This window comes from Mobula hypostoma, chromosome 2 (genome assembly GCF_963921235.1).
Source record: "Mobula hypostoma chromosome 2, sMobHyp1.1, whole genome shotgun sequence".
NCBI lineage: Eukaryota > Metazoa > Chordata > Chondrichthyes > Myliobatiformes > Myliobatidae > Mobula > Mobula hypostoma.
The window spans coordinates 73,506,593-73,525,586 of record NC_086098.1 but is presented as its reverse complement, the minus strand read 5'-3'; the positions used below and the strand labels follow the sequence as shown (position 1 = coordinate 73,525,586).

The window sequence follows — 18,994 nt, the reverse complement described above, 5'->3', positions numbered from 1 at the left end:
TTGAGTACATGCACTCCAGCTCCAGTTCCTTGACCTTGTCAGTCAGGAGTGAAGTAGGGTGCACTTCCTGCAGATGCAGTTATCAGGGAGACATCTCACAGGAGGAGCATTCCACCACCTTAACTGTCATCCTGCCTATACTTACTATGCCTCTACCTTCTCAAGCTTAAATTTTAGCCTGTGCCTGTTCTCAGCCAAGGCTGTTGAGCCAAAGCTTGGACACTCTAATACCATCCACTCCAACAATAGCTGCTCTGCTTACAGTTTGCTTGTTTTTATTGGCCCCTGCCAAGTGCCTAAAAGATTGCGATGATTGCAGACTGCTGAAAAGTTTGCAAAGGCCCTGAGCTCTTTCTGAACATCACACTGCCTCATTAATGAACTTCCTCTCATGATGATTGCAGTCCGACAAAAACTGCAGCTACCAGAAGTCGGAAACAAAAGCAAAGTGCTGGAGGAACTCAGGTCTGTGGAGAGAGAAACTTTCAGTGATGGTCTTTCCCAGCCTGTTGGGATGCTCCGATATCTTCTGTGGATGTTCAAACTTGTATCACCCTCAGTGTTCCTAATTTTATGCAGAGCCTGCTCCAGCTTTGGACAATGCCACCAGACCCATACTTCCCACTCAGTGGAAGTAGTTTGTCTGAATACTTCTTTCATCCCTCTTAACATCCTACAACTTGTAACAATTATGTTGCTGGGACTTGAGGACCTGAATTATAGGGAAAGGTTGAACAGGTTAGGAGTTTATTCCCTGGAGTGTGGGAGAATGAGGGGAGATTTGATAAAGGTATACAAAATTATGAGGGTATAGATAGGGTAAATGCAAGCAGTCTTTTTCTACTAAGGTTGGATGAGACTAGAACTAAAGGTCATGGGTTAAGGGTGAAAGATGAAATGTTTATAGGGAACATGAGGGGAAATTTCTTCACTTGGAGAGCAGAGAGAGTGTCGAAAAAACTGTCAGCAGAAGTGATGGATGTAGGTTTGATGTCAACGTTTAAGAGAAATGGAGAGCTAAGTTCTGGGTGCAGGGACTAGGCAGATTAATACTTTGACACAAACTAGATATGCTGAAGGGCCTGTTTCTGTGATGTATTGATCTTTATCTCCATAACTTTTTGTTAAAACTGGCATCAAAATCTGCACAATATTATGCGCCAAATATTCTATATTCTATGCACTGCCAGAGGACGTGACTGAGGCAGGTGCATTAACATTTACAAGGCACTTGGACATCGACAGGGATAGGATTTAGAGGGATATGGGATGAACACAGGCAAATGGGACTAACTTAGATGAGCATTTTGGTCAACATGGAGCAGATGGGCCAAAGGGCCGGCTTCTTTGCTGTATGACTCTATATAACTATCCCATTGTGCAATGTCTTGCAGCTACAGCAGAAATGTATTTGAAACAAAGAAGCATTGGAGGTGAACTCTTATCAGCGGCTTGGTGTGTTGGGCACGTTTATTTGCTTCCAGTCAATGACACCGTTGGCATCGCTTCTGCTGTATGTACACATCACACAGAGTCAAACGGCTTCCTGTAACTCTTCTAATAACGTTCTCTCAACAGGGTCAATGCAACTCGGCACTTACACAAGCCTTTTAATGGAGTAATCACCATTAATAAACTGTAGCTGTGGTTATCTTGGCCTGGGCACAGACAGGGACACTTAAAATGGAATGTCAGTTTCACAGGCTGCTCCTCGCATTCCGCAGCATGTACTTGCTCTGGGAGCCAGTGGCATGGTGACAGCATTGGAGCAGCTGCCCAGGAATTCCTGTGCCATGGCATGATGACAGCCCAGTACCACAGCGCCCGACTGTTAACACAGAACCCTGCGCAGCAACAATAGTCAGCCACGCAGGTTTGCTGTGTGTACAAAGCGGCACAGCTTGACAGACAAGTGCCTGAGAGAAAATTTGGGACAGGCAAAGGTGCTTTGAACATTTTGGAAATGAAAGCATGGATAATCAATAAATTATATAAATAAACTACATTCAACCTGAATCACTCTGGGTATAATCACCAGTAACAGTGCAATTCTACTGAGAGGGCTATTTCTCTGCAAAGCTTCAAGTAGGTCATCATTAATTTTCATGTGCTCTCTTGTGTATTTTAAAGCCTTTTATAATACTCTCCTAAATTCAGTAACACACACAAAATGCTGGAGAAACTCAGCAAGCCACACAGCATCTGCGGAGAGGAATAAACAGTTGATAATTTGGGCTGAGATCTTTCATCAGAACTGGAAAGGAAGAGGGAAGAAGCCAGAATATGAAGGTGGTGGGGAGCAGAAGGCATACAAACTGACAGATGATTTCATTGTCCACTTGTTCCTCCCCTCTGATCTCTCCCTGGCACTCTCCTTGCAAGTGTAAGTGCTACCCCTGGCCCTATTCTACCATTCAGGGCTCCAAACCGTCCTTCCGGTTAAGGTGACACTTCACCTGCGAGTTGGGGTTACCTACTGAATCCAGTGCTCCTGGTGTGGCCTCCTCTACATCCATTAGACCTGGCACAGATTGTGGAGGCCACATCGTTGACCACCCTTGCTCTGTTACTGCAAAAGGCAGATCTCTTGGTGGCCAACCATTTCATTTTGACTTCACATTCCCAATCCAACATGTACATCCATGGCCTTCACTACTCCTATGATGAGGAAACACCTCATACTTAGTCTGGGTAACCTCTAACCTGATGGCACAAACAATGATGTCTCTAATGAGGTAATCTTCCTCCCTCCTTCACTTTTTTCAATCCCAATCTCATTACATTCATTTCTCCTCACCTCTCCAAAATGTCTCACAGGTTCCCTTCCTCCTTCCCTTTCTTCCATGATCCACTGCCCTATCAGATTCCTTCTTCTTCAGCCCATTATCTCTTCCACCTATCCTCTCCCAGCTTCTCACTTCATTCCCCCTACCCCACCCACCCACCCACCCACCTTCCCGCTCACCTTGCTTTACTTATCACCCACCAGCTCGTACTCTTTTCCCCCTCCTCCATCTTACTATTCTGGCTCCCCACCCCACCCCCTTTCCAGTCCTGCTGAAGAGTTGTAACCTGAGAAGTTGACTGTTATTCCACTGATCTGCTGAGCTCCTCCAGCAGTTTGTACATGTTGCTCTGGATTTCCAGCAGCCACAGAATCTCGTGCTCCTAAATTCAACTTACTTTTTACCTCAGATTATACATATTGCATTATAATGAACAGATTTTAATCTAATGGCTTTATTTGTAGATGGGAATAAAACTATTGTGTTTACTATTTCTAAGCGATGTAGAAGGCACTCACTCTACTCTATGTACATTCACCTGAACTTGACTCCCAACAACGTAATGAAGTCACGGACAATGTGCTCTCTGTACTTCCCATTACACCTGCCTTCAAACTCTCTATTTATCTTGCAATTATTATGAGGACAGTTTTATACATTTTATTTATAGCCATTTGAGGAACACATTCAAAACATGCAACAAGCTGGATGACAGGAGAGATTAAACATATCTGAGCAAGATTTGCTGAGAGGTCAGTGTGGAATATAACAGGTTCCATTTTCTGTCATAGAATATGGAACAGTCCACCACTGGACAGGCCATTCGTCTCACCAGCTCACCGAATCTTTGAGTCATGTTTGGCATTTTCTATGCCGAAGTTGTCAAAAGCAGCAATTGAACCTCCTAAAAATCAATGTTGACCAAGTTTAAAAATAAATATTGCTTAATTTGTTCCTGCTGTTCCAATAACAAGCTTCAGATTTGCAGAGATTTCAGAAAGATGGACTGAGCTAAAGGTCATACCCAGAACCTGCCACCTTCTCTACCTGAAATGGACTGTTGATTTAATCCAGATTGTATCCAGTGACTGTGTGCTATCAGAGGGGTCCAGCTTCTTGCAAGAGTTTCATAATTTGTCACACATCTTTGCTTGCAATGTTAACATGTGGATTACCGAATAACCAATCAAATACAATGCACAAAAAATGCTGGAGGAACTCAACATGTCAGGCAGCATCTCTGGAAATGAATAAACAGTCAACATTTCAGGCTGGGACTCTTCATTAGGACTGGAAAGGAAAGTGGAAGATGACAGAATAAGATGGAGAAGGAGGACAAGCTAGAAGGTGATAGGTGAAGGTGGGTGGGAGAAGGGCATTGAAGTAACTGGGAAGTGATAGGCAGAAAAGCTAAAGGACTGGTGAAGAAGGAATCTGATAGGAGAGGAGAGCAGATCATGGGAGGAAGGGAAGAAGTTGCAGCACTGGAGAGGTGATAGGCAAGTGAGGATAAGAGGTAAGAGGAGGTCCAGAGTAAGGAATTGAAGAAGACTGGAGAGGGGGAGGGGAAAAATTACTGGAACATAGGGAAATTGATGTTCATGCCATTAGATTGGAGGCTACCCAGACAGAATATGAAGTGTAACTCCTCCAATTTGAGAGTGGTCTCATCATGATGGCAGAAGAGGCCATGGACCAAGATGTCGGAATAGGGATAGGAATTGATATAGTTGGCCAGTGGGAAACACAGCCTTTTGCAGATAGAGCAAAGTACTTGACAATGTGGTCGCCCGATTTATGTTGGGTCTCACCACACCAAGAGCACCAGATACAACAGATGAGTCCAACAGATTTGCGTGTGCAGTGTTGCTGCACCTGGAAGGACTGCTTGGGGCCCTGAATGGAGGTGAAGGAGAAGGTGAATGCAGGAGGAAGTGTGACATTTCTATCACCTGCAAGGGTTCAGTGCTAGGAGGCAGATTAGTGGGGAGGAACGAATGGACAAGGGTAGAAGTAAAAATGTGTTTGATGGCAGGGTCCCATTTGAAAATAGCGGTTGTGGTGGAGGCTCATGGGGTGGTAAGTGAGGTCAAGAATCTATCAAAGTACAACTTAACTTAAAAAATATATCAACTGTATTGAAATTTGAACTCTCTCTCTGAGTTTAAAAATGCATGCTTTACACCAATGATTCTCAGAGTAATACTACCCTACATTACCTTCACTCTGACCTGCACTCAGACATTGCAATACAATTTTCTCCTGAGACAATAATATCACTATCAAATATTCACTTGCCTAATACATATAACAGAGCATGAATCCACACTGGTTGTATTTGGCCAAATTATCTAAAGTAATACTGTCCAGTGGCATGAAGAAGCAATATGACAATAATATTAACCAAAATAAGAAGAAAAGTGCTCTGGTTGGGTCCTGTGACTTGAACAACCAATGCAGTAGGGTCTTGCTTGCAGTGATGAGAGCAAAAAAGTGGTGGTACTTCCTCAGACAGTGATACCACCAATGCGAAACAATTCAGTCTACCAAACAATAGGATAACCTTTGTCCCATCTTACACCTTGACGCTGTGATGGTGTCTCATTCTCTGGTCCCTCAGCATGAGGGACGGTTTGAAATCTTTCATTGGGAGTCATCCTTTCAGAGCCAAATGCCGGTTAATGGAACTACTGGGAATACACTTAAAAGTGAATTCTTGGTTCAGAAAGGTTAGTTTATTGACTGTATCTGCTAAAGGTTATTAGAATCAGAAAACCATGGTTCCTTTGTGTGCAGTGGAATAAAAATCAATTCTGGGCTGGGAAGATCAGATGCTTTCAATATAATTGATCTGGTTTAGAGTCACGGAGTCTTACAGAATGGAAACACCCTGTGGTCTCATCGAGAATGGCTATCAGGACTGCAGGAAGATCAGATGTTTTCAGTATAATTGGTCTGGTTTAGTGTCCAAGTCATTCAGCATGGAAACAGCCTGTTATCTCATCGAGACTGGAATATCAAGCGAAATGCAGACAAGTGAATTGTTCAAACTGTTGGTTCTCCCATTTTCCTTGTTGATTATTAACAATGGGAATCTCAGGTTTCACGTTTCTTTATGGACAGAGGCCATTTGGCCTATTACTTATCTCAGACAGCAAGCCCATTTCTCAATTATTCCCTGCAATCTATTCTGTCACCTGCATATCAACTCTCCGCCACCCTGAATCTTCTCCCACCTACCCATACCAGGGGCAGCGTACAGTGGCCTGTAACCAGCACGTCTTCAGGATGTGGGAGGAAGCCAAAGCCCCCAGGACAAACCCACATTGTCACAGAGCAACACAGCAGTGGTGCAGATCCTTCAGCCCAATAAATCCATGCTGTCTCCAGTGCCTGATTTCCTTTTTTCATCCCATATCCATCTAAATCCCACCTCTCCATGTATCTAAGTGTTTCTTCAATGATACTGTTGTACCTGTCTCAACCACTTCTTCTGGCAGCCATACCACATACTCACCACACTGTGTCAAAAAATTGCCTGTTAAATATTTTCCCTCTCACCCTAAATATATGGCTTTGGACTCAGCCGGGCAGGCAGCATCTGTGGAGGGAAATGAACAGTCAACGTTTCGAGTCGAGACTCTTCAGTTGGATAAATCCATGGTACCATGACCACTTGTATTGCAAAGGACTTTACTTTTGTTCTAATTATGTTCTCTCCTGTATAAATGTGTGTAATTTACATCTAATTTATATTTTTCTTGTGAGCATTATGTTTCTAATACTATGTACTTGTGAAGCTGCTGCAAGTAAGTTTTTCATTACACCTTTGCGTACATGTACTTGTTCAGATGACAAAAAAACTCAACTTGGTTTGAAATTGACAATTACACATTCCCTGCCTCTAGATGAGCAGTGCTGAAGGGGTCAAATCTGCTTCAATTCCATCTTCTTACAATCAACTGAATACGATTCGTGCAGCATTTGGCAAAATTTGCAAATGTCACTCACTTCATCCCAGATTTAAAGTGATAAATTATCAAAACTGCCTGAAGAGTATTTATATGATAGCTTTGTGAATATTAAAGGCAAGTTACAAATGGGAAAGTCTGTAATTGAATTAGTAAATGCTGAAATAGTCATCTACTTTCCATTCAGTCACTATCACCCCCAGCACTGCTAATTCTTCACTTTAACATTCTGCCGTTAATGAGCAATTTGTTTATCTTCTTCTGCTTCTGCCAAACATCCAAAATATTGACCTCTCCTTTCCTTCTTTGAAGCTGAAAGGAACTGCAGCTGTTTTAATCGATCGTGTAAACCAATGCAAAAAGTCCATAATTGTACGTATGAACTTTGAGTCTTTGCGTTTAAATCCTTCTGTTTGAATTTCACCAGGACTGCAGAATGATCAAAGTTTCAAAGTACACTTACTATCAAAGAATGTATAAATTATACAGCCTTGAGGTTTGTTTACTAACAGGTAGCCACAAAGCAAGAAACTTGAAAGAAACCAATTAAAAATATATAGACCAACACCAGACGTGTAAGAGAAAGGGAAAAAATACAACAAATCATGCAAACAATAGAAGTGTGCAACCATTCTGAACCAAACTGAACCCTTAGATCTGAACCCCAGACAGCCCCGAGTCGGCCCAAAGCCTCGGTGTCAGCTCATCATATTAGTGGGTACGGAGCACAGCAGTTGGGGCAGTCTTCTGGCCCAGAGTGAAAGGCTCCGAGCTTAGACCATGCGACCCAGCGAATTGCTCTGGGCCCAGATTTTGCCGCTCATTCTGAAGCAGCTCTCAAACTTCTCAAATTGACTTGCCACCAAGAGTGATCCACCCTTGCACCCAGGCCAGTTGTACGGGTATTGGAACTCCTCTGCCTCAATTTCTCCTCCAAATGGCACTCTCTCCGTCTGTGTTGATTCTGAAAAGCACCAGCACTGTTAGTCCCTCAAACTCGATTCGCCTTTGATCACCTCTTCATTGTTTGCAGTGATAATTTACCAAAAACTAATTCAAATAAGGTGATACTAGCAATGCTTATAGTCAAATTTCTTGCCTTTTGTTCTACCTGTAAGCTGTTTCATGGGTTTGGTAGCATCATCTTAAACCAGAAATCTCTCTTTGCGCTTCACGTAAACGATGGACCATACAGGAAGACAAAATATACAATCTCATTGCACTAATGTCCATGAATTATATGTCCAAAATGCCTCACTGCAGATGAAAGAGAATTTCCTCTCATCAATGCCATCAGTAAATGCTAATTAAAAGGAGGCACTGGACTGAGCTCGTGTGTTCATCAGCAGGATTTTACCTTACTGCATCAGTATCACTACTTACTAGGCAACACACAGGTAATAAACTGAAGGAGTGCAGAGTCATTAATACATTTAATGCTCTCCTCAGGTTAGCTAGGAAACACTGATGAGCAATTTCATTTATTATTCATTAGTATTATTTCAGGATTTTTTAAAAATAGCATTTACAGTACCTCTCTACAGATGAAGTGAAGAAACATGGGATTCCACACTTTTATATAGAAGGCTTTGACTGCTGGGCATATTGTACATATCTTTTACAACAGGTTACAGAGACATGAGCTTTCTCAGTGTAACACTCATTCATGTAAACCTTTCATTATCCTGTAATCGTGGCAAGACTCAAGTCTCACAGTTTGTTTCAGTTTCAGGAACATTCAATAGAGGCTTGAAATAAATGGGGTTACTGATTGTTGAGATCGATCAGCAATTCTCGTGGAACCTCGGTGACCAGTGTGTGAATGCAGCATGTATTTGTGCAGTTCAGGCTTCTAACAGAACCTGAGAAATTATGCCAGAGAGGGGAGTCTCCAGGTGATCTGGTAAGCTCTGTGGGTACGTCATCACTAGACTGTGAAGACTTTGTTTACCAGTCCACAACCTATAGACTTCAATTCAAGGACTCTCCACCTCATGTTCTCTGTATTATTTAATTAATTTCTTTTTATTATTTGCATGAATTGTCCTCCTCTCAACATTGTTGGTTTGGCAGTCTTTGTTTATGTATAATTTTCATAAATTATTTTATTTTCCTGTAATCGTCTGTAAGAAAATGAATCTCAAGGTAGTACATGGTGTACTTTGATAATAAAATTAGAAATGTCAATATATCAAGGAATACATGTAATGGATCATATATCTTCAACTTGTCAGTCCTGGCCAAACTTTTTTTCTGTTTTGCCAGATTCCTGTTTGGTGCTGAATGATTATAATAGTTCAAGACCCATTGATGTAACTCCTACCTCATTTGTATATTTTAATGCTTTTGCACTTGTGCACTCACGCCCATCACAAGAGTAGATAATGGATTTTCACTTCTTTTTCTAGCCTGTTCTATCACGGAGCAACTGCGTATATGGTCTACCACACAAAAAAATTGGGCCCCTGCTGCTTAGTTTGCATAATATAATGGTAACTGCAAGGCAGCTATGCTTCATCCTAAAATTGCCTCAATATAGAACACTGCAACATTATACAGGCCCTTTAGCCCACAATGGTATGCCAACTTTCTATCCTACTCTGACCCTTCCTCCTACATTGCCCTCCATTTTCCTATTATTCATGTGCCTATCTTAAGAGTCCCTGAAATGCCCATAATGTATCTGCCTCTATCACCAACCTATCAACTTGTGCTGCAATTGTTTAATCAATATGTGTAATCAGTAACAAGATTGCTTGGTTCACCAGGTAATGCCCAGTTCAAAAGAAATCCCTACGATCTCCACATATTTCTAGGGGTCTTCAGCATAGTCAAGGACCCCTTTCAACCTGGAAGTTCTCTCTTCTCCCTCTCCCATCAAGCAGAAGACAGAGAAGCCTGAGGGCACTACCACCAGGTTCAAGGGCAACTTCTATGCCACTGTTATTAGACTCCTGAGTGGACCTCTTGTACAATAATGATGAACTTTTGATCTCATAATCTACTCTGTCGAGGCCTTGCATCTTATAGTCTGCCTGCACTGCACTTTCCCTGTAACTGTAACACATTCTGTATTTTGTTATTACTTTCCCTTATACTATCTTAATGTACTCATGGTTGAAAGGATTGGTATGGATGGCACTTAAACAGAAGTATCTCAGTGAATGTGACAATAATCCAGTTACCATAAGTAAACAACACAGCATCCTTCAGTAGTATAGTATCAAGAAATAATCAAGCAACTAACCTGGACATAGTTGATGATCCATTGAAATTGCACTGGTGAGGTGTCCTTCGAGCTCTGTGACATTAACAGAGGGTCTGGGCCAGAGGTCCCAGATAGGAACACCTGCTAAATGACATTTGAACCAGCCAATAGATGGGTGAGCTAGAGTTATCAAATCCAGCATCTGGCGTGTCCTCAGCCCAGAGTCTGTGACCTGAGAAACAACCATGTGCTTCTACCTCTGCTTTTGCTCCTTCAGCCAGGTTGACATCCACGTCAGCTCTGTTGGGTTAATCTTGTGTTTCCCAATGCTGTGAAAAGCCCTGGTAAAGTGATGCTGAGTAGCCTTTCAAAGTCCATGTATGTAACATCAACTTGATTTACCACCACTTCATCTAAGTTTAACCATTCGTTATCCCCTATCACACCAAACATAGATTTTGCACTGGTAATTAATTCCAAGAGTATTGGACTCTGGTCCTGGCGATAGACACCATGTCTACTCATCTCTCTTCAGTGAAGAAGGTGTAACATTTGCTGCCCTCCTGTCACCTCTCTGCACTCTTAACCCACATGTCTCTCAACATTAAGCTTCTCATTTTTGATGTTGACAGAGGATTTCTCTTTCATGTAACCTCTATTTTTCTCCAAGTTTCTTGACCTCTTGTATTTCTTTGTTTAGCTCCGATCTCTTTGCACGCAGTCTGGTTACTGCATTATCTTATCATTAGTAGGTGGGGAAGTAATTCATCTAATTATCATTGTTATCTCCAGCCAGGTGCTACACCTCTGTATCAGGACAACAGCAGCTCATAGGACTGGGTCTGTGGAACAGCCAGTCCACTCACGTCAAAGGCTAATTTTCTCTGATCCTTCATCACACAGGAACTTTAACTTTAAATGCCTTGTCTTAGCCCTTCCTTGGGAGGTGTCTGTACCAAATTATCTCTATTTAGAAATTTCCCCATCGCTCACTGATTTTTTTACTTGACAGTCTTTGATGCCCAACAACCCACACAAGGAGCTTATTTTCAAACAATTGTGCTTTTTAAACTTCCTCCCTGTCTCTGAAACTCTGACAGCGAACCTTAGTCCTTGCTCTTTACCTGCTCAGGCTGGTTTACCCTTTCCTCTACAGACAGTTGTGAAAGGGTGATTATTGCTACATACAGTCTCATGTGGGCCGAGTGCTCTTTGGGTTACAACGTTGCTCAAAGAAGCTTCCAACGTCAACCCAGAGGAGCCATTTAATTGATGGTGTTGTTGGCTGAAACCCCTCAGGCTTGTTGAATTAAACACTTCACATAGTAGTCAAAGGGAGCCCAGGCACGACAATCTCTTCACCCTGTCCCACTCCCAGAAAGGATTCTGCACAGATTTACACGTTCATGATGCCCTTTTCCCTGATGCTAGGAGCCCTGCAAAGTATCCTATCCAGATGTATCACAGCTTTGGTCTGGTTACCCCAAACCAACTGCTTGGTCCGAGTCCACAAGAACCTGCAGACAGTTGAGGACACAGCGCAGCAGAAACCAGTCTCCTCTCCATAGACTCTGTCTACACTTCCTACTGCCTTAAGGAAACAGCCGGCATAATCAAAGATCCAACCCACCCCGGACATTCTCTCTTCTCCCCACTCCTATTAGGCAGAAGATACAAAAGCCTGAAAGCACGTACTGCCAGGCTTAAGGACAGCTTCTGTCCAACTTTTGAATGGACCTCTTGTTGGTAATGATGAACTCGACCTCACAATCTACCTCATCGTGGCCCTTGTACCTTATTGTTGGCCTGCACTACACTTTCTCTGTAACTTTAACACTAGATTCTAGATTCTGTTTTCTTTAGTACTATCTCATTGTGCTTATGTATGGCATGATCTGTAGGTCTGGATGTCACGCAAACCAACGTTTTCCATTGTATCCTCAGTGCCTGTGACAATAATAAACCAATTCCAATGTCCAGATTTCATGGACCTGAACAGCCTGCACCCCTTCTGCTTTCAAATCCCCTCAACAACCACTCTTCTGTGCGTCACTCTTTAACTCATTCCTCTCCCTTCCATAGCCAAGATCTACTTCCACACTTCCATTAAGAACAAATAGCTGCCCCAAGGACCTGTAAATGTGTATTACATTTCATTTCCCTGAACTGTTCACTGCCGAATTACAACATGTTACGTATTGAGTCAACATCAACAGTTTAGCTTCTCACTGTCCCACCTGATGGTGCGGGATTACCATCCTCCTGAACATTGCTCCCCTCTGTATTGAGCACTTCCTGCATGATGGGATCACTAGCCTCTGTGGAAATGCCAAGCTGAAGTCTGAGCATCTGCAGGGTTCTTTGTGAAGGATGAATAGCATACTCCGAGCATCTCACTAACCACAGCAATGGCACGCAGCCTCTCTCAGCTCATTTCATTCCCCTCTAACAGCTAGGTTTTATATACAGTATGTCTAACATCTGTATTCAGTATAATGTGGATCTTTTTCCTGTGGCATTTGATCAATTAATTTTATCCCTTTAGATCAAATTACTCTGCTTGTTTGCTTACTGTCTCTTGCTGCTTGGTTTAAATCATTTAACATTCCACTTTCCCTTGGCACAGACTCCTGGTCTCACTAAATTTTCATTTGAATTCTCTCCACGTGACCAGGCTCTGATTGTACAGATTAGGAACCACCATCCCTCTAAACTGTACATCCTGTAATAATTACCACATCCCAGCATTTAACATTTATATCAGGAGCATTTTTCAACCAGCTGAACATTGTCTGAAAATCTATGCAAAGTAGAAGTCTAACCAATTCACTTTCTTTGGTTTGTGTACAAAATTGGAAGAGAGCACCAACAGACGTACAATCTTAAACCTAACACCAGAAACACACAAGACAACAAAACACCATCAACTACGCACAGCACAGAAATAGACACACTCCGTCATGCTGAACAACCGGAAATCTTACACCAAGCTAGCTCAGAAAATTTATTTTGGATACTTATATATATGTAACACAGTAACAACAAAACAAACTTACCACAGATCAAAACAGTACTGCCACAGAAACAGCACAGGAAATACTACCTGTAGAAACAGAACAGGTTCAGGACAACAAGTGGATAAAGACAACGAGCCTCAACAGGCAGAACAGAGTTTAATACTGTCGATAATAATCGGATTAAAAGAATGGTAAAGTTAATCAGCCATTATTGATCACTAATTTCTCTAATGAGGCACTTAGTAACATTTCACTTAGCTTACAATGCAGAGCCTATTTTACAAAGGTCTCTATGTAAAATAATAGCTGAGACACCACCCAGTTATTCAACATTTATTTCTCCCTGTTACAATTTGGATGTCCAAAATTTGTTTTGCAAATGATAGCATTTGTCTCTTTTTTTTAAAAAACTTGTTAGGGTACTGATTATCAGAGCAATGCACCTTGTTAACTGGAAGATGGTCTTTAGTCAGAGACTGGCCAATGCCACCCCCCCCCCCAAACCCTACTGGTCACTGCAGCACAGGGTGAATAAAACCACTCCACACTAGTCATCTGCCAGACTTTCCCCTGTATAAGAGGAATTGGTTCCTAATACTCACCAAGTCCCACCCGCATCCAAAGGAAGACTTGGAACTTACCATTGGAGGTATAGTAAATATAGCTGAGAGATATTACTTTGGATAGTTATATATGGATCACAGTTACAACAAAACAATTATGACTGCTTATCATACTTTCTGAGTGGGGCTGACAATATATTGCTCAAAAATCAATTGCAAGTGCCTTCACACTGGTTATATATGGAGGTTAGAATCACTGCTTGTATGGTATATTCAAAGAGACAGTATTAGTTATACAGGCCAAACAAGTCCCTTTTTGCTTATAATTCTACCTGAATGTAGTTTTGGCATAAAGTGATTGTTCAGCGCCCTCATTTCAGAGATGTTGGCACCCAACACTTTCGTCCTGAAAACTCCCCACACATTGTGAATAGGAAATGTCAGAGAATTGTAGAAATAAATTTACCTTGTTTAATTTGGTTTGGCACCAAGTTCATATATAGAACGTAGAAAAGTGCAGCACAGTACAAGCCTTTTGGCCCACGATGTTGTGCTGACCCTTTAACCTACTCCAAGATCAGTCTAACCCTTCCCTCTCACAAAAGCCCTCCATTTTTCTATCATCTACGTACCCATTTAAGAATCTCTATTGCATTTGCTTCGACCACCACCCTGGCAGCACATTCCATGCACCTACCACTCGCCATGTTAAAAACGTACCTCTTGATATCTCTCCCTATACTTTCCTCCCAATACCTTGAAGTTACACCCCCCCCCCCGCGTTAGCTATTTTCATCCTGGGAAAAGGTCTCTGGCTGTTCTCTTGATCTATACCTCTTATCAAATCACCTTTCATCATTCTTCGCTCCAAAGAGAGAAGTCCCAGTTCACTCAATCTACGCTCATCAGACAGTGTTACGTTACGTAACCGGCAACAATGAATATTAATCGATACAAGTTTTATAAAAACAACCAGACATTTATTAAACACATAAACGATAAGGGAAAAAAAAACAAAGGAAAACTTTAACCGGAGGTTAAACAGGTACGCAGCCGTTCATCAACTCCCCTCGGCTCTGGTTCTTAAAGCGTTAAATGCGACAACAGTTCTTAAAGCGATACAGTCAGATATAGTTCTTAAAGCGATAACTTCAAAAGTCCAACAGTTTTACACATTCAATCGGGAGAAACTTCTCTGGAGAACGATTTCTTCGCCGACGCACCTTTACTGCCGGTTCTGTCCACAGGATTCCCAATGCCGAAAATAAACAGTTTAAATCGACTGACCTTAAACTGTTTAGAGAGAGAGCGCCTTTATGCATGAACTTATTGCGCTTTTACAAGAGTTATCTCAATGCAGGTTCTCTTCAACGAAGACTCAATAAGTTCGATCCTTTATTAAACTGCCCAAACGATGCCGACTTCTCTCGATCCTTCACTTAGATGAATTCTTCACTCTCCCTTGAAAACTGTCGGAATTGAGTAAATTGGTACTTCCAGCCACAAATTCCCAGTCCAAATAATATGGAATCTTTCAACAGAACATACAACCGTTTTAAAAATGAAACTGCGTCACAAAAACAAACGCAACAGAAACGGAGATACAACACGTCCTACCCGAAAATCTACAAACTCAAAATCCCTACTGCGTCACCTGAGTCGACCCTTATATAGTCACCGGGGGGCGGGGGGGGCACATGTCATCACGTGACCTCACAACGGCGGGAAAATCACATCAGGTGACCTCCAAAAGACCATTACAGCATTCTCACAAAAAAAACACATCTCCTTGAGCATGTAACAACAGGTTTTCTATTCCTAACAGCATCCTAGTAAATTTCCTCTGCAACCTCTCTAAAATTTTCACATCCTTCCTGAAATGAGGCAACCAGAACTGAACAGGGTCTAACCAGGGTTGTATAGAGGTGCAATGTTACCTCGTGGCTCTTGATCTCCATCTAACTGAGGTGAATTATATCCCCATGAATTGTGAAACTGGTGGATAAGAAAGCTATGCAACTGATATCAAACAATGAAGTGTGGGATGTGTTTCTGATGGAACATACCTACAGATTTGTTATTGTGAGAAGAGAAAGATAAATGCTATTAATTTGATTGAAAGATAAATACTATATATAGTATGTTTTTGCATAATTTTTTATCTATTCAATATATGTATACTGTAATTTATTTATTTATTATGATTATTTTATTTTGTGTTTTTTTTCTTCTGTTATGTATTGCATTGAACTGCTGCTGCGAAGTTAACAAATTTCACGTCACGTGCCAATGATAATAAATCTGATTCTGATTTTATTATCTTACTGGGTACCTTACATTGGATCTATTGTTTGCAAATATTAAAGATGCATACAGCTCCACAGTTCTCCCTCACTTGGAAGATCAGATCACAACCTGGTTCACCTCATTCCCTTGTATAAGCCCAAACTACAGCAACAGCTAGCTACCACCAAGTCAGGAAAGAAATGGTCTCCAGAGACCATCTCAACCACAGAAGGAAACCACAGACAGGGAGGAATTGAAACATGTGCAGAGGGAACTAAAGGAGAAGATCAAGGTGGTTAAAAAGGGATACAGGAGAGAGCTGGAGAACAAGACTGGGCAGAGTCGCACATGGGAAGCATAGCAAGGCATGAGGAACATCACTGGCTTCAATCAGTCTAGCTTTAGAGCCTCAGAATGCAGCCATGAATGGGCTAATGAGTTAAACCAATTCTTCAATAGGATTGATAATTGCTCTCCTGTTCACTCCCCCCTCAGCACACCAGTCCAGGTGCCGAGACACCTAATGCTCCCTCAGCACCAACACTTCCCCTCTTCCCCCTTCCAGTTCAACACATGGATGACCAACACAGGCCACCGTTATTTACACCCCCCCTTCCCCTACACCTAGCATCCACACCTCCACATTCCAACTGCTATCGTCCTGATCTTCACCTCTCCCAGGCATCATGAACCCACATTTACTACTGGGCAGGTGAGAATGGCTCTGGGGAAACTCAGACATGGCAACGCATTGGGACCAGATGGTGTGAACCCCAAGGTCTTGAAGGAGTGTGCTAAGCAGCGATGTGGAGGTCTCCAGCACATTTTCAATCTGAATCTCATCCTGGAAAGAGTCCCGACTGTGTGGAAAACACAGCGTGTGGTTTCAGCACCCAAGAAGGGCCAACCCAAAGTTTTGAATGACTACTGTCCAGTGGCCCTTACCTCATACATCACGAAGACCCTAGAGAGGCTGGTGCTGGCTCACCTCCGACCCCTGGTTAGATCAGCCCTTGATCCCCTGCAGTTTGCCTACCAGGAGTACATTGGAGTCGACGATGCTGTCATTTACCTGCTGAACAGAGCCTACTCCCATTTGGATAAGCAGGGCAGCACTGTGAGGGTTATGTCTTTCGATTTCTCATGTGCCTTCAATACCATACAGCCCTCATTGCTGGGAGAAAAGCTCCATTCAGTGCAGGTTGGCACTTCCATTGTATCCTGGATAATGGACTACCTGACTGGCAGATCACTGTTTGTGCTGCTTCAGAGCTGTGTGTTAGACATAGTGATAAGCTGCACTGGGGCTCCACAGGGGACTGTACTGCCTTCTTCCTGTTTACCCTGTATACCTCAGACTTTAGATACAACACTGAGTCATGTCACCTGCAGAAATTCTCTGATGACTCAGCAGTAGTTTGGAGTATAAAGGGAGGATGGGAGGATGAATGCAGGGCCCTGGTGGAGGATATTATCAAATGGTTCAAGCTGAATCACCTGCAGCTCGATATCAGTAAGACAAAGGAGATGGTGATGGACTTTAGGAAGAGTAAGTCTGCACAGCTCCCTGTTACTATTGACGGTGAGGACGTGGATGTGGCACGTACCTGTGGGAGAACATGTATGACAGACTTGAGTGGAGCACCAACACAGAGGCTGTGTATAAGAAGGGCCAGAGTCACCTCTACTTCCTGAGGAGACTGAGGTCCTTTGGAGTATGCAGGGCTCTCCTTCACAGTACTACCAGTCCATTGTCGCCAGTACAATTTTCTATGCAGTGGTGTGCTGGGGCAATGGCATCAACATGGGTGATGCCAACAGGATCAATAAACTGATTAGAAAGGCTGGCTCTGTTATAAGAGTCAAACTGGACACACTGGAGGCTGTGGTAGGCCAAAAGACCTTCCGGATTCTGGCAATTCTGGACAATATTTCCGACCCTCTGCATGCCCCATTGCCTGAACAGGGGAGCACTTTTAGTGATAGATTAAGACAACTGCGCTGCTCCAAGGAGAACTATACGAGGTCATTCTTACCCTCAGCCATCAGGATCTATAATGAGTCAACCTATAACGGGGAAGTGATGACCCCCTCCTGTTGGACTGTTTGAGGTTATTTCTTTTTTATTCTTTCTTGCCTCTCTTCTAATATTTATACAGTATACCTGCACACTTACAATGTTATTGTGAGACTATAACTTCCTTTGGGATCAATAAAGTATCTATCCATCTATCTTACAGTCAGTGAGTGAACATCATAGTTCACACTTGGCCTTTTTAACTAAAGATTTCTGAAGGACCGGAGAAATGGTTACAAAAGTATATATCATTCATGTCATCTGAATGCATAAAATTATGGCAGTTCACAGATTGGGTACATACACACAAGCCTTTTTCCCAGGGAAGAGGAGCTAAGAGTGAGAAAGCACGGGTTTAATGTGAAAGGTGAAAGATTTCAAAGGGACCTCAGCAGGGACACCTTCTTCACTCAGAGAGTAGTGGGTATATGGAATGAGGTGCCAGAGGAAGCATTTGAGGCAGGTAAAATAACAACATTTAAAAGACACTTAGACAGGGACATGTTTGGAGGAAAGTGGGTAAAACATGGGCAAATGGGACTTTTGTTGGAATGGACCTTATGGGCTGAAAGATTAATTTCCATTCTGCAATGCGCTATGACAATGATTCTAATATGGCAGATGATTAACAGAACACAGTCTTAGAAATTATCGTAAGGGACTCAAATGTTGTACCTGTACCCTTCAATCATGGCATTCTGCTGACTGAGTGTTAGAGCAATCACCATGAAGTCCTGGGGGCAGAGTTTCTGCATACTTATCCTCACCATCGCCACTGAAGTCACTCCATTTCTGTGTAATTTCTTGCTCACTAACTACAAAATGTCATCACAACAAAGTTAGTGGAAGTGAATTTTGTGAATGGATTCCACATGGTGCCACTACCAAATTGTACTATCAATGGGACTGAACTCCCTGGTGGTAAAGTTTTGTCTACAGTAATATCCAAAAGAGAGAGACATCTAAAACACCATTCCCATTAAGTTTCTGCTCATATCAGCACTTTATCATGAAAGGTTAAGCCATGATTGATATAAAGGCATGGAAGTTAAATGGTATCACTTTATGAGACAGATTAAATGAACA

General features: G+C 42.3%; 1 protein-coding gene across 8 annotated transcripts in view; it reads right to left on the bottom strand.

The window, feature by feature from the left end:
- The window catches only part of dlgap2a (discs, large (Drosophila) homolog-associated protein 2a), a 656,057-nt gene that overhangs the window by 208,099 nt on the left and 428,964 nt on the right, over window positions 1–18,994 (bottom strand). For 2 of the 8 annotated variants that reach the window (XM_063038704.1, XM_063038714.1), the window contains one exon: window positions 13,022–13,068. The exons of the other annotated variants lie outside the window; for them this stretch is intronic. The gene's annotated coding sequence lies outside the window, so the exon portion shown is untranslated. The remainder of the gene's footprint in view (window positions 1–13,021; window positions 13,069–18,994) is intronic. 8 annotated transcript variants of the gene reach the window in all.